The sequence below is a fragment of the Suricata suricatta genome, chromosome 10, assembly GCF_006229205.1.
Source record: "Suricata suricatta isolate VVHF042 chromosome 10, meerkat_22Aug2017_6uvM2_HiC, whole genome shotgun sequence".
Lineage (NCBI taxonomy): Eukaryota > Metazoa > Chordata > Mammalia > Carnivora > Herpestidae > Suricata > Suricata suricatta.
The window spans coordinates 129629019-129644334 of NC_043709.1; the positions used below are offsets into that span (position 1 = coordinate 129629019).

At 37.3% G+C, this 15316-nt stretch overlaps 1 non-coding gene across 1 annotated transcript; it reads left to right on the forward strand.

The window, feature by feature from the left end:
* The first annotated feature begins 14796 nt into the window (after positions 1–14796).
* Positions 14797–14901, forward strand: LOC115305828. Its single transcript, XR_003915017.1, has one exon. It is a non-coding gene; the product is annotated as a U6 spliceosomal RNA (small nuclear RNA).
* Positions 14902–15316: the final 415 nt, after the last annotated feature.

A 15316-nucleotide genomic window follows, 5' to 3' on the forward strand; every position in this document is an offset into this window, starting at 1 on the left:
TGGGGACCTTGATCCATCTGCAAAATCCTTTAATCTTTACCATATATGTAACCTAATTACAAGGTGATACCCATAATATTCACAGCCCTCTCCCATCCCATATACATTCAAAGGGAAAGGATTATAACATTTTCCAGGTAATGGGAATTTGGAATTCTGTCTATCACCATCTACCTTCTCAAACCCAAGATGTATATGCCTTCGCCATGCAAAATACATTCACCTTCTCCCAAGTCCATCTGTGAAGGTCATCTCAGGCAGAGTCCCTCTCCTTCTAAGGAGACATTTGTCCCCTACATATTATAAGTAGCAGTAGTAATATTTTCTTTGTTTTTTAAAATTTATTGATTTATTTTGAGAGAGAGAGAGAGTGTGAATGGGGGTAGAGTAGAGAGAGAGAGGGAGAGAGAGAATCCCAAGCAGGCTCTGCACTGATGGCACAGAGCCCCAGCAAGCTCAATCTCACGAATCGTGGGATCGGACCGCAGCCAAAATCAAGAGTTGGATGTGCAACCGACTGAGCCACCCCAGGGCTTCCAGTAGTATTTTTAATGTACAAATCAAAGATACGAAACCCAGCAAAAGATGAGTAGCTCAACTCACAGAACTCTAAAGTCATCAAACCCCAAATTTACTAGTTAATTCTTACCACGGTCTCTAGGTATCACTCCACACACTCTTACTTTTTTCATTTGTGATCATCTGCCCTTAAAAATACTCCAGAAGGAAACATAAAGCCGGCGACTATAACAGGAGATAGAAATGACTTGCTAACTAGTGGTAATTTGCTTAGTTATTTGAATGAATCTAAGTAGAAATGTTTTTAAATACTTCAATATTTATAAATATTTTTAATGGTCCGTAACTTTGAGAATTTTACCACAAAAATTTATTTCTTTAGACTATACGCTTCTTCAAGTACTCCCAGCAGAAGCTTTAATCAAAATACTACCCCTAGATGTATAAACATAGCATGAATTTAGATGCAGATTATGAAGGAAGGACAGTGCTTAAATTCTATTTCTGTTCATATAATCAATAAACTTGCATAGGACTGACATTCAGATGCCTTTTGGTTCATTAGTGCAAGTGAGCCTCATGGTTGTTATTTTGGGGGCCCTCAGCACAGAGGGTCATCTCAAATGGGCCCCAGAAAATTCCAGGGCCTCAGTCATTTCACCCCATCTGTTTGAAAAGTAGAGATGAACAGTTTCATTATATCCATGAAAACCTTTAAGGGGAATAATGGGACATATTACAGACACCCTTTTTGATTATCATCTTCTGAGATGTTATTTATATGAGCTAATGTAGCATTCAGTATGTCTAAATAAAAAGCTTATTTCAAAATATGGAACATGCATATTTTAGTCACATGTCTTACTTCTCTGTTTTGTCTACAAGGTATGAATTTCTTCCTTGCACATGGAGAGACAGACTTTCAGTCATAATTGAAAAACTAAGGGCCGGTTTCTCACTCATTGAACCTATATGTTCTATCATAGAATTTTACATGAAAGAAAATGGATGTCTACATGCATTGTAGTGAACAAAAGAGGCATCGATAGCAATTTCCCAATGTATGTATTGTGGCTTATGATTGACAAAGCTCTTGTTAGTTTTAGCTATTTGAATGCCAATTTACTTTTAAGGCTATTTCTGAATGGTATGAGTATGTATATACCTAGATCCGTATATATTGATACCTTGATTCTAATATATATTTATCCCTGAATATTTTGGTTTGTAAACTCACATTTCTAGTTTTCTATTTGTGTTTAATCACCTCTACTAACCCTCTTCTGTAGCCATTTAGATGAACTTGAAATTCTAAAATTTTCTGTCACTCATGTTTCTCTTTCAGAAAAGGTTGGAGGGTAGCCTATTGACTACGAAGCACTCTGCATCTCCGAGATGCTGGTGTCCCCAAATCACGATAGTATGAGTTTTAAAATATTTTTTATCCAGAGTCCGGGCTGTCCCCTGTTCTCTGGCTGTCAGAGGCGGAAATCACCTCCTCTGGTCCATTACACAGAGCACGAGAACAGGAAGTGGTGTTTCCAAAGGTAGCGCTTCTGTACCTGGTGATAAAGCCCTTGAGGGCGGGAATTACATTCCTTTAACCCAGGACAGAAAATATTTGGTGTACTTTGTAAACAAATAATTTAGATGATGGATGAGACTGCACTGTTGGGACTTTGTGTCATTAGATGAGGCCACAGAAGGCCAGGACATGAAGCTCAACTGTCATTGTCGCTCTTCTGGAAACATACCGGCTCCCTGCTAGCAACAAGGCCTTTCCTGAGTGATAATGACCTTCCTTTCTGCCCTTCTTCTTCTTTATTGTGAGGATCATGATGATCATTTCTGATGTCATTATTATTAGAGATTTCTGTCCAGAGACATTCATACAAGGTCACTGCTGCCTTGGGAGGCCCACACCTCACCTGTATGTGAGTCTGACCCAAAGTTGAGACCTCTCTAGGTAACTGGAGCAGTGCAGATCCCTCCACAGACTTGTTCCTGAGAATCCCCGTAGATGGTTCCCGCTGCCTAGCTCCCTGCTTAGCGGGGCTCTCCCGCAGGCGAGCAGCTGCAGGGCAGCCGGCATGTACTCTGCACAAAGATCCCAAACACACTTTTAAAAAATTGTTTGCACAATCACATATGCAGATTTGGTGTATAGTGAAAGTGAAAAGTGGGGTCAAGCGTTCTCACTTATTTCTCCCAGAAAGTCAAAGCAACCCAAAGGCATTTCCTGTAAATCATTTGAAATATTAATAAAAAAATCAACTACAGATTTGAAGAAATTAGTGGATGTTTCCCATTTGACAGCTTATCAGTAAGATGTCATTTAAAATGTGTGTGTGTGTGTTTTTTTTTTTTTACCCTGGGAGTGTAACTCGGTGATGATAGCCATGTATAATTCATAAAGGAAAATAGATTTAAATAAGCCTGCTCAGTAGTTTCGCGTGTGAAAATCCAACAAGCTTGCTCTTTTCACTGTGACTGCCGTCACTTTTCCCCATTCAGCCTCCCCCATTCCACATTGTATTTACTTTCTGTATTTTGGATCATAATATAATTTGTTTCCAAATGTATATTTTAAGAAGGCAACTTTGAATGACACAAGAACAGCAAATGTAACACACAAACAGTAAATGAAAAGTAGGGGGGTATTTTCATGTAAATCACATTTTATAAATATTTAAATTACTTTCTTTTGCAGAATAAAAGTGTATGAATACACTTTACACCGAAGCTACAAATTATGCTGAAGGAGTTTTACCTTGTAGAGTATTGTTCACAACAATGTCTATTAAATTTTTTCTGTTCTTATATCATTGGAGACTTTCTACTGACTGAGGTCTAGAAAAGCCCAGAGATAATCCATCTGAACTTGATAAGGGCATCATCACAGTCAATCACAAAAGGATCTTTTATTCATCCTCAAAATTTTAAAATTTGTTACAGGGTGAATATCAAAGCCACCTCTTATTTGGAAGAGTAATTTCAAAATTTATGACTTAGAAAAATGCAGTAGAACCTTACTCATTCTGAACCTACTAATTTGGATTTTGCAATACTTCAAAGACAATAAGTATACATTGGGGGGAGGCGGTGGTAGTTATAGTTTAAAAGAAAGAGGGCCAACACATCAAATCTGGGCATTTTGAGTCCAAGGGAATGAAATAGTGGTAAAATAAAATTGTCATGTACTTGTGCATATTCCACGTCAGGAATTGTGATAGGTTTAGGATAGTATTTTTATGTATATTTAAATGTTTATGGAAGAAATGTTATTATCCAAAGTTTTCATGATGAAACTACAGCCCAGTGAGGTTGACTAATTTTTCAGTGGTCAGTTGGCTAAAAGTTGCAACTGATCCAAATCCAGGTATGATGATGAGGAAATAAATGCTTTGAATTATAAGCTGCTTTAATTTGCTTTCAATTTTTGTTTTAAACACCTGTATAAAAGGACTTTGGTGTGGCAACATTTTATGAATTGATATAGATCTATTTTGATTATCACTTTCCATTACCTAAAACTACATTTATATTTTGGCTGGTAATACAAAATGTACTTGAAAGCAACAAAGTTTCTGCTCTATTGAAGATATATCTTGAAAATTAAGAAGCAGGATAGTTACCAAGTAAATTTCATGTACCATCATTTTAAATAAATTCTGCACAAAGTACCTACAATTGGGTAATTTCACATCAGATTTGAAAAAACAAACAGCAAAAGACAATTTTATCTAAGCATGTGTATTTATCATTTTCCTATCTCTAAGTCTCAGATGATAATTTATACTAAATAAGAAGACAAATAAATGTCTTTTAAATTGCTAGATCATTATGCAATAGAACTCATAATAAAGTTTCAGGGAAAAAAAAAGACTTGGGAATAGTTGGTTTTCAAAGACTTCTTCAAAAAAATAAATTCTGAAAACATTGTCCTTCCCTAAATATCCTCTTTTGTTTTGTCTTGTTTTACTTATTGAGATATTAGGGTTTGGACAAAGGTGTCATATTAATAAGAAAACCATAATTTTCCATGTTCTTCCCTACAAAACCAGGCATCAAATTCATCAGTGAGTTTGAATTTGAATTGGTGTTTGAAAATGACAGTATAATAAACTTCTTTGATAAAACATGACTAATTATTATTAGATTTCAAGCCTAGAAAAAATAATTTTTCATAAAACCAACTGTGATTATGAATATAACAGGTTCTAAGTTGCCAAGGGAACCATTTTCACTTTTGTTGAAAACCTTTGCAGAGTTCGCATTTGCATGGGAGTTTTCCAGGTGAAAGCAGTGTTGTTTTGTTTTGTTTAATTAGTAGATCTGTGCTGCTTTATATTTAACAATTTGCTAACTTTCTAGTCAACAGTGTATGGTGATGAGACAGGAGAAACTAAATAGTATTAAGGCAAAGACCCAAATAATAGCGGCTTACATAAAATAAAGGTTTCTTTTTCTCTCACCTACAGGGTGAGCACACATCACAATTCTGCTCTGCAAGACTCAGGAGCCCAGACACCTTCTTTCTTATTGCTCCACCATTTTTAGAAAATCACCCTCATTTTCAAGTTCCATGGTGCCCATTACCAGGTCTGCTTGCCAGCCAGATAGAAGGTGCAGAAGGAAGGAAGGGTCTTTCCACTTCCTTGACAGCTGTACCTTTGAAGTAGTGCTTTTGGCACCGTCCGACTTCCTAGTGGCCAGAACTTAGTCACATGCCCCACCTAGCTGCAAAGGAGTCTGGGAAACATAGTCATTAACTGAATATCCCTGTGCTCTGAAAGTTCCAATATAATCTAAGAAAGGATAAATGTATAATTTCACTGTCTTTAGCATCTACAGTCTTGATAATGAAAAAAAAATTACCACTCTTAAAACGAACACACTGCATGTTGTAATTCAGTGGTATCATAGTTGTTGGATCAGAAAACATTTCATTCATGACATTTTTGTTAACTGTGTGTGTGTGTTAATAGACTAATTTTTAGAGCAGTTTTAGGTTCACAGCAAAATTGAGTGGAAAGTACAGAGATTTCCCGAATACTCTCTGCCCTCACATTTGTATTTCCCATTATCATGTCATGTCCTGATATATTTGTCTAAACTATAGAATGGGCAATACCAAGAGGGAACTCTAACGTACACGATGGACTTTGAGTGACAACAAGGTATCAATATAGGTTCATCAATTGTAACAAATACACCACTCTGGTGTAGGGTGTTGGTAATGATGACAGTATTTTCAAATTTAGTAAGGTTACTTAATTTGCTCATCTATTGCCTTTCAGCTCCAAATAAACTCTCACTTGCCCTGTTGGTGTTTCCTAAACATTTCTCCCCTGCCAGCTGGCATCATAAAGCTTTTCCAGTGGGGGCACTGAGGGGAACCTGGAGGAGGACACTGGTTGCAGGGTGGACACTCTCCTGGCAGTGTGGCAGCCAGTAGGGCACCATATCCCCTTGAGTACAGTCTTCCTGACCCCCCGAGGGAGGATTCCAAGTGTACTTTTCCCACTAACAGATTCCAAGGGAGTTTCATGTGGCCACCTCTCAATGGTTGACTTCCCTCTGGCACCTGAAAGGGCAATTGCTAGTGATTCCTGGTGGTATGGAAACTAAGCAGACTTCTTTTTTTTTTTTTTAAGTATTTCATTTATTTTTGAGAGAGAGAGAGAGACAGCACGAGCAGGGGAGGGACACAGAGAGAGGGAGATACAGAATCCAAAGCAGGCTCCAGGCTCTGAGCTGTCAGCACAGAGACTGACCCGGGGCTCGAACCCACAAACCATGAGATCATGACCTGAGCTGAAGACGGATGCTCAACCAACTGAGCCACCCAGGTGCCCCCTAAGCAGACTTCTTGATCCACTGGGCCACAGCCCTGCTCTCTCCAGTGAGCAGTGGATCTCAGCTCTTGGTACAGGGTCCTATTCCAGATTGGTTCCTTCCTTGGGTGATCCCTTTCAGACTTAGGGGTAGAATCTGCTAATCATATATTCTTGAGTTATTTTTACTTATTGGTATCCCAAACTCGGTTACTCCAAACATCTGGTGTAGTTAATGGATTTGTATATTACACATCCTTGTTGAATTTACTGAGCAGATTCTGCTTCCTCATTAGAAGGAATAAGGAAAGCCAATCATATTAACACAATCAGAAGGTTTTCACCATATCCTTTGTGACATGTAAAAGGTAATGGGGAAAATGGGGGCATTCTGGCCTCCTCGTGTCATTTTTGAGGGCTGTGATTAATGTTAATGCTCAGGTATCCTGAGGATTTGTCTGGAGAACATGCTATACGTATCGAGCAAGGCAGCAATGAGTTGTTATGTATGAAACTTTGTGTGTCTGACAGTGTTGAGAATTGGTGGGAAGCGAGTTTGTGTGGGTGTGTAAAAATACAGTTGTTGTGATCCTTTGGTCTTTTCCCTTCTTTATCAAGATCAGATAAAAAACAAGCCTTTAGAGTTCCTCCAAAAATCATGTTTCTTCTCCTACATGATACCATTTATACTTTTAGGAAGGACTGTTCACATGACATGTGAGAGAAATGTGCATTTTGATAGGAAATTGCACTGTTTTCTGATGACTTCATAGTGATACATTGTCTGAGCTAGGTTTGCTAGCTGCTCTGTATCTCCCTAGCCCAGAAAGGATCTTTGAAAGCTGCAGCTCTGGAAATGAAGTTAGGTAGAAGACAGAAATCCGCTAACAGAGCTTTTAATTGGAGTGAAATACCAAGAAATATTAGGGTGTTCATTTTTTTCCCCAAAGTATCCCTTGGCCTAAGAGAATGAGAAAAGATATGTCAAGTTCTTGAAGTCAGTCATATATTTTAGAAAAAGCACATTCTTCTATCCAATTATCATTCTTATTGTTCGTTATGTGTATATATTCAATAAAATTCTGAAAAATATTACTATGGGCTTAAATGATTATATATATAATATTTAATAAATTTCTATAAGAATCAACATTTGAAATGATTAATATATAAATATATATATATAAACTAGAAGTAATTTATCTTTGATTTACTAGCAATTTTTGTTTTACACTGGCAAAGCATTTTTTTCTTCAATTTTATGTATATTTCTCAAACTGTCATCTGACAGTATCTTTGGAAATGTAAGTATGCTGCAAGAGCTGCTAAAATGTGAAAAATGACAAAACGTTTCACTTTCAGTGAGTACTGTTTCATAGGTCTTTTGCATAATGAATCATATTTATTTATATTCTTTTTTTTCTATATTTTGGACAAGCTGTTTTGAGGTTCTTAAAGGTTTCTTTTAGTGATTGGTAGTAGACCAAATTTTCTATGGAAGAACACTATGTAAATGTAGAAATACCTTTATTAACTTTCATCAGAACTGTGCTTCAGTAGCAGAGGGTTACATTAAATGAATTTTGATGATGGGTGTAGTCAAGTATGGAAATGTGGGCATATTTAGGGTTTATTTTCCCAGTAGGAACTTTTTCTTTTTAAATTTTCAAATATCATACATTCTCACTTAAATATCAATTTATTTTTTTTAATGTTTATTTATTTATTTTGAGGGCAGGAGTAGAGAGAGGGAGAGAATCCCAAGCAGGCTCCGTGCTGTAAGCACAGGGCTCAGTGGGGGGCTCGGTCCCACAAACTTTGAGGTCATGATCTGAGTAGAAATAAAGAGTAGGACACTTAACCCACTGATCCAACCAGGCGCTCCAAATATTAGTTTCTCTTAAATGCAGTGTTCTTTTCTCTGGCATTTGTTTCTCTCCTGAAGCAGATATCAAACTACCCTGTCAAATTATTCCTCTGGCTTATATTTCGCCTTAGTCATGGAAGCCAATAAGAAACAAGAGGCTGTGAAGGAACTGTGTGTAAGGAATTCTAGGAGGCTGCTTCATGTGAAGACCCAAAGCGAGACTTCTGAAAGGATGTCTCTAACTCATTATAAATCCCAATATCCCTGGAGTATTGTTGCTGAGATGACTTATTTTAACACACAACTCCATATCCTCTTGTGATCAGTAAGCTCTTGACATGAAGTTGTAGAGTGAATTGAAATGGTCCAGATTATGGATAGATCTTTTTCGGATTATGACAAGGTTTGTGTCTGGATAAACGCATACCACCCTGAAAATACTGTAAGTCTAAAAGGCATGTAATACACGGAGCCTACTGAACATTACAACTTAAATGTGCTCAGGGCCCCTAGAGCAGTCTCCAGTGAGGCAAAATCATCTAACACAAAGCTGGACGCAACTCGGTAATGAAGTGCTGACCACCTCCAGGAGTCTGTTGAGGACTGTATTGAAAGTCAAGAATAGGATGGTTTTAGGAGTACAGAATGGTGGTCAGTGGGTCTGCTGTTGACTCTCAAGACCACGCAGCAGACCGGGAGCCTAGTCCGCCACTGGCCAGCATCACCAGGCAGTATGTGCTGCATATCGCTGGCCAGGGAAGAGACGACAGTTCACAGCGTGGTTTCTACTGAATTGTAATGCTTTCTCACTATAATAGAGTTGAAAAATCCTAAGTCAGAGCATCACCAGTCTGTATACTGTTTTATAAATGGAATTCTTGAGGCACCTGTATACTGTTCTATAAGTAGAATTCTGAGGTGGTTCAGTCTGCTGAGCATCTGACTTTGGTTCAAGTCATGATCTCATAGTTCATGAGTTCAAGCCCTGCCTTGCGCTCTGTGCTGGCAGCTCAGAGCCTGGAGCCTGCTTTGGATTCTGTGTCTCCCTCTCTCTCTCTTCCCCTCCCCCATTCGTGGTCTGTCTGTCTGTCTCTCTTTTTCTCAGAAATAAACATCAAAAAAATAAATAAATAAAAATAGAGTTCTAGACCACCTCCTAAATTCAGAACTTCAAGACTCTGAGTCAAAGTCGAATCTTGATACAGTCTTCATCTGAAAAAGTTTGAAAATGGCTTATGTCGACATCTAAAATTTAAGTTGACTGCACTGCGAAATTCTGAACAGTGAGCACTGAATACACAAAAATAAGACCTGGCAAAACTCTGCTGTCTGTCCTCACGGCTCCTGTCCGTCTCGGCTTCCTGCTGTCTCTCTGCCTCTCTCGCATGTGCCAAAAACAAAACCGTCACGAAATCCTCAACTGTGACTATGACACTGGGTCTGGAATAATAACACCAATATTCTACTTTATAAACTCAAATATTCCCCAAACAGCGCCTGGGATCAGAACAGAAATAGACATGGGATGTCTGCCTTCTTAACATGATTAGTAATAACTGACCAGTTAAACTCTTTAAATAGACTCACAAATACACCTTAGCATGCAGGAGATAAACTGCAGGAGATAAACACATGTAGCCCAAGTATGAAAGAAAAAGTGCAATCGATAGAGCTTTCAAGAATACCAAATTGCATGCAGACTTTTTTTTGGTTGTAATTTGGATAGATTCCAAGTTTTCTAGAAGAAAGCATCCGCTTACATATTAAGCAATATAGAACAGAAAAACAGGATAACAAATACCAACTTTTTTTTAAAAGAAAAATGTTCAAACTGTTTTAACTGATGAATATACATGAAGATGTCCTATTCAGTTATAGATTTGATTCTGTTTTATAAAAGATCTTTTGAAATAAGAGAGTCATTGTGAGTCAGTGTTAATATATACAATACATGCATACCTTGTATATATGCTTTCAGATTTTTATTTTAATCTTTTTTTTAGTTTTGAAGCTTTTTTGGCAGATCATAGTTTGTTGAAGGGTCTGACATAGCTGAGTCCAAAGTTTAATTTTTTGTTTGTTTGTTTGTTTCTGAGAGAGAGAGAGAGAAAAAAAAAGAGCACTAGCAGGGGAGGGGCAGAGAGAGAAGACACAGAATCCGAAGCAGGCTCCAGGCTCTGAGCTGTCCGCACAGAGCCCTACATGGGGCTCAGATGCACAGAGAGCAAGATCATGACCTGAGCCAAAGTCGGATGCTTAACCGACTGAGCCACCCAGAGGCCCATTGAGTCCAAAGTTCAATGGAAAGGTATTTCTGTGCCAGAGTATCCCTACAGCTGGTGAGCAGGAGCACAGAGGAAGGAAATCAATCTCAGATTAACTCAATTTTTATTTCAGCTTTGTGGATTACCTTCAATGCATTACAAATCTATATGCATGTGGAATAACATAAATGTGCTCCCCACAATAAAGTCATTCTCTCTTAGGTAAAATAATTCTACTCATAGAAAACATATGGAACACAATCTTTCTTATAAAATCTCATTTCTCTTGATAGTCTGCTAAAAACAAATAACAATGCAACATTGAAAATCAATACCTATAAAATGTCAACAGATGCATAACACACTAAAAATAAAAATTAATACTATGTAATAGGTTAAAAGGTAGATTAAAAAAATACTGAACTTTGGGCTCCTGGATGGCTCGGTCATTTGAGCAACCGACTCTTGATCTCAGCTCAGGTCTTGATCTCAGGGTCATGAGTTCAGTCTCTGCCTGGGGAGGTGGGCTAAATGGGTGACCAGCATTAAGGAGGGCACTTGCTAAGATGACCACTGGGAGTTATATGTAAACGATGAATCACTAAATTTTATTCCTGAAATCATATTACACTATATGTTAAGTTACTTGGATTTAAATGAAACTTTAAAAAAAAAATTTTAATACTGAATTTATACCATTTTTCTAGGGTAATCCTATTGAAATATATGGAAACCCAGATTAATTGATACATGTATCTAGACATCAGCTCTTTGAAGTCACTAGAAGACAAAAGCTTTCAAGCAAAAATAAAATACTATTATACTTTTATGAAAATTGGTGAGAAGTCAGGTAATTTAAATTGTTAATAAATTCAAAGTTAAGGAGCTTGGGTGGGACTTCCATTGAGATCCATCCAGAAGATAAGGACGGAATAAACCCTGAGGGCAGCAAAGTGATGGAAAAATATGAAATATGCCTTGTCACACTGAACCGAAGTCTTCTTTTACAGTTTATATGCTGATTAAACACCTACCGCCTTCATACGCATCAGGATAGCTTTCACCAATATGATCACGGCTTTGTTGTGCGTAAGCCTAAGTGCATCTCTTTTAGTAACGCTGTGGAAGGAGAACGGCCAGACCACTGAACTTTTAAATCAGTGGCCATTCCTGATATTATGAGATGGTCATTTAGAGTCAACCTTAAGTACTTAAAATATTAAGTCAAAAACATTCGTAAGCATTTTCTTGCCTACAAATCTATTTATTCATCCTCCACACCTCCCTCAAGCCTCTGGACAAAACAGTAAAACTCAAACTTAAGATGAAAGATAATTAAAAAACGACTTTTGTTGGCCTACCATATATCTTGAATTGTTAAAATCGTCAACAAAACAATGTCACTGCATTTCATGTCCCATTCAAGAGTCAGGACAAGTTGTGGGTCTTCTTTTGCCGCCCCCCCCACCCACCCCCGCAATGCAAGGGGAGCTTGGCCGAACGTGCAATAACTCAGGTGGCCACTGGATGGCAGCGACAGCTTGCGTCTCTCACACACTCGCCGTGCCCTGGACGTACTGGAGTGCCACAGCTCTTTCTCAGGACACCAAAGTGCAGAAATGCACCGGGTGCCTCTCCAAGGGCTCACATTCCTTTCCAAGCTCTTGCCTTTGGCCCACTCCATCCTAAGGCAACCTATAAGTAAGCCTTCCTTACTTGCAATCACTTTTTACAAACTTCATGATGTTCAACAGAATGCCAAGTTTGCAAAAGGTAGGAAAGGAAAAAAAAAAAAGGAGGTAAGAAGGAAATACGCTTCCAGGAGCAGATTCCCTTCTGCCACTGAATGGTGCTAAGCTTTCAGACGAGCACAGTTTCTAGAATACACTTGTTATTTAATTGCTTTCTGCCATATAAACAAAAATATCCCTGACTTTCTTCAGCATTTTATGTTCTAAATTACTTCTTCTCATCACACACACACACACACACACACACACACACACACACACACACACACTCCAACTTGCATCCAGGTCTCAAATAATTGTAGTTGGGGCAATCAATTGATGACAGTTTAATTTTCCAGAGTGAATTGGTTTTAAGTTGACAGTGGGGAAAAAGTTACTTTGAAAAAAAGTTTTTAGGTCTAGGTAAGCTGACAACATTGTTAGGAAAAAAAAATTAGAGAGTTAAAATATGCAAACATCTGAATTGTCATCAATTTAAAGATTAATGATAATTATGGAGCTGTTAGATATTATCATAGCTTGACACAATGAATTAATTTGGAGGGGTTCTTTGTGGGAGTTTTGTGGGGGGTTATTTTGTTGTTTTTGTTTTAGGGAAGGAGGATTTTAAATGCATTCACCTAGAGGGCCTTTGCTTCTGAATAGCTTTGCTGGGTCATGAGCCTCAGATTACTTTGAGGTTTAAGATTGGTTTAAGATGATTGGATTAGAGACATTAAAATAAAGAGGGATGGATTGTTTTATAAATACATACAATGAACCCATACAGATACATAGAATTACCGTTATTTCAGAGAACTTGTTTATTCCTAGGTATTCCTATTTTTAAATTCTAGGAAACGTGGCCTATCCCATATTGTGGGATAATAAATAAAGCTTAAACATAAACCTGTACAGTTAGCATCTATGGGAGGTACCAATTTATATTAAATGCCTTTAAAAAAAGAATAAACATGTATATTAAACAAATTTCTTTAATATAGATGGTTATTCTTTTTAGAGTGCTTTTATGCCCCTTTGGAGGAAGCTGAAGTGTTGGAAATCCTATAGGATCATGATAACAACAACAGAAAACATCAGCATTGGAATTCTGGAGCCTTGTGTAATATGTTTTAAACCTTGCCAGCACCAGAAAAATAAGAAATTTTTAAATAAGAAATCTCCAAGTTTTCTTTTAATTTTTCTTAACGCAGTAACTGAGTAAGGAAATATTATTCAGTGGTAGGAGAGGGATATAAAAGGGCCTTGAATCTCTATTAAAATAAGGTACTTCTAATTTTGTAGGAAAAATTTTTGTCTAAATGGAGAGATAAATTTTATATAAGTAGTGTAAGAATATATTTGCGGAACTGCAAAAACCAAAACTAACGACAGTTTCTTATACTTATATCTTATTTCCTTCCCACAAACACCCCAGTATATCTAGTCCATAGTTAGGAAGCAACTAAAAAAAAATCAAACACATTTGAGGAAAGAAATACTTAAGAACCCAGGAAGGACAGGCTTCTATCTTTTCACAGATCTGTCAGATTCTCACATAAAACGATGACACAATTCAGTAGCATTTAAAGGTAATCTAGACAAATTTACTTTGTGCTTTTGGATAGCCAGACTATAAAATAACCAGTTTCTGAAACTTGTTTCTCCTTGATGACACAGCCAGACTGAAATGTAGAGACAAAGAACTTGAAATGTGCTTTTAATCTTCCATTTGTTTTAAAGTTTAAACTTATACCAACTAAACTTCGTATGAAGTAAGATACATTTGCAGTATTTCACACACATATACAGATAATTCAACTAACGTAATTCCCCCCCGGGACCAGCATCCATTCCTTTGACTGTATATAATGACTTATCGATCAAAAAACTTGAATGACACTTTAGTGTTCAGTGTTCCACTTTTCGTATTTCTTTTTATTATGGAGTCTTATGTTTCAATTTAAATCCTTTAGGGGAAAGTTAGCCAAAGTCTTTTTTTGGTAAGAATTTTAAGGAAAGGAAATGGAAAGTAAAATCCTGACAAATTACATATTAGTATCTATTTACCTTACATCTGAGACGTAACTTTAACGTTTCTGAGATAAAAATAGCTCTCGATTCCAGTGGAAAGAAATAGCAGTGAAATATTATAGCCAAGAATTTCTTCCTCACTTTTGAATACTTGGGTAGGCTCTAGAAGACAAAGGGAGGAAGGGTAATTTGAATTTGAGTGTGTACGCATGCATTCACACACACTAGCGGGGAACCCAGTCTTCTGGGACCGTCTCGTTCAGGGCACGACTATTTGGTTTTATAGCTTGGTATTGAAAATTGGGAGATGCTGCTATGAAAACATATCTGAACTTTGCACGAGTTGGCATTTCCCCATACCTGTGTGTTTGTCAATTACTGCACCATGATGAACGTCAGTTGCACATAATGTAAGTCACATAGGACTAGAATGTTAAACTTTATGCTAAGTGGGGACTTTGTGGCTCCTCTATACACACCTTCACCTCCCTCCCCAAGAAGAGATAGTACAGAACTCATATCCTAAGGCCTTAAAAATAAACACAGTGCTTATTTCATCAGCACAAACACTATAATTAAAATGTTACGAGAAGATTAGTGTGGTCCCTGAGCAAGGATGCACAGAAATTCATGAAGTGTCTCGTATCTTTAAATATGATGTGATTTCCAAAAAAAGATCTTCTAGTCTGTCACTAGCCTACAAAAGTTTTCAGATAGAAACAAAAGACACTTCTCAAAAGCAGTCACATCTGTGAGTAAATATGTTTTCATCAAATCTATACATTGTGAATATATGCACATGAGAACAGAAACATCCATGAGATAATTAACTTCATCTTATTGTTCCCCGAAATCTGTGATGATGAATAAATGGAAAGATGACTCACAGATCATGTTAGGCATGAAAGTGAGGCAAGAGGACAGGTTTCTATTAAATGAAAGGTGAACCAAAAATTTTTATTGGAAAGAAAAAAAGACAGATGTTAGCCATATAGTAAAATCCTTAGACTTCTGACTCGAAACTATGCTTAAATTCAATATTTTTGCTATAAGAAATTGATAAAG